The sequence below is a fragment of the Pinus tabuliformis genome, chromosome Q, assembly GCF_031772625.1.
Source record: "Pinus tabuliformis cultivar Carrire ecotype Pingquan chromosome Q, CPIR1, whole genome shotgun sequence".
In the NCBI taxonomy this organism is placed as follows: Eukaryota; Viridiplantae; Streptophyta; class Pinopsida; order Pinales; family Pinaceae; genus Pinus; species Pinus tabuliformis.
Genome location: NC_142296.1, coordinates 449,177,212 through 449,179,249, shown reverse-complemented (window position 1 = coordinate 449,179,249; position 2,038 = coordinate 449,177,212).

The following is a 2,038-nucleotide window of genomic DNA, read 5'->3' as shown; positions in this document are numbered from 1 at the left end:
TTCTTCAAGAAAGAGTTATGCCAAATCTCCCACGATGATGTGATTATGGATTAGTTGAATAAAGCAACATTGTACAAGATACCGTGTGTCATTATTTCAACCTTCGACATTGAAATTGCTATATAAAAAAATCCAATCTATACACTTTCAGTCTCTTTCTATAAAATTTAAATTCGACGTCTGAAACAAAATTTATGGTAATTTTCCCTAGGTCACCTATTTGAGACAAAATTCTGGAGGCTGCAAAATCCTTAACTTCCATAAAACATATCTCCGAAAATATAGTCAATGGAGATCTTAAATTTTTTCATTAAGTTCTATGAGATTTAGGCTTCATGTGGTAAACATTTATCTTCTGAAGCCTCATAGAAAAACATTTATAGCAAAAATTCCAATATGACCTGATTGAAGAAGCGAAACCCTACAATCCAAAATACCAAATGTTATGCAACTAGCTCACAAAAGGATAGATCAGCGACTTAAAAATTATCCTCTTCAAAGGGAGAAACTTCCTTTACACTACATGAATGAATAAATCCCTGATGATACAAATAACAAGACCTACCTTGTATATATAGGAGTCTAAGTGGTCACAATAATCAAAGCCTACATAACAATAATAATAAAAGGGTACAACAATAAGAATAGTGGGCTTATATGGGGCAAAAAAATAACAATAAGGTGGATAAACTAGTATTATAGGGACCTAACAAATTAGCACCAAATACAAATTAACTCACAATTTGCACGAATAGGTCAGGCCATGTGGGACCCCTAACCTAGGGTGACATGGAAATCGCCATGAATATATCGTTGAGACTACATGGGCACCCTGTAGGTGTCACAGATGACTGGCAGTGTCAGTTTGGCTACCACATGGTTTCCATTTGGTTGTAACTTACCAATGTGGTAAGGGTCGATTGGGAAATCTCTCGAGGGGCATAACTTTCAATATAAGAGTGAGATTGAGGTAAAATTTATATCGATAGATATCTCTTAATGATTTGAATGTGTAGGTGTTTTCTAAGTTAAATTATATAAATTTTGATATTAAAGGATTTTGGTAACCCCATTTCCATAGTGAGACATTCTAGGTCAAGTTAGGTTTAAGTAACACCTCCCATCATCCTAGGAAGAATAATGGGGTGGGAATGAGTATTAAAAAATCTATCAAATAGAAATTATACGATTATCACAACATTTACTACTTATGTGGACCTTTAATTAGAAGGGAATCACGTTGCAACATAAGAAAATTATAGTCATTCACTTCAACAATACTTTGTCTCCCCCCAAATCATGTGGACAAAGTCATTTTGGCAAATAATTATTTTCGGTGAGACTCTCTCCAAACTCAGATTATCTCTATACTTCATAGGAAAATTTGCATCCCTTGGTTGCATACTAGAGAAACAAATTACTGTGATTGAAATACCCCCAAAAGAAGCACCTTTTATGTGGCTACTTGTTTAAAAAAATTCTCCTACTTGGGATAATTTTTAAAAGCATTTCCCTCATAGCCCTACAAAATGTATTTTGTGCTCATAAAACATTAAATCTTTTAGTCACTTATTTCTTCATCGCCCATTCATTCAAGCTATCTAGGAACAACTTTGTAACATTCAAGTGTAGTTGTGTGTTTAGCAAGGACCTACAATTAAGTAAGGCCTTATTTCACATCACCTAAAACAAAATAAAAACACAAATAACTTCCTCTTATAATAGTATGGAAGGTTTGGTTAAATATAAATCATGTTATTTTTCATAACTACGTGTCGCCCTTCCTTAAGAGTATAGTTCAAAGCCCATCGATTATGGATTACTTTTTATCTATCTAGGTCTTTCAGTGACAACCTATACATCCTCAAATAAATATCCAAATTGACTCACCATGGGCTTTTTTTTATGGGAAAGATCATGAAAATTACTGCTTGGGGGAGGTATAAGGAATTACTTTTTTCTCCCCTTCCCATAATATTTCTTTTTCAGCAAACATAGGATTAGGCACAATTTTTTTTATATAATTAAGGAATCCAAA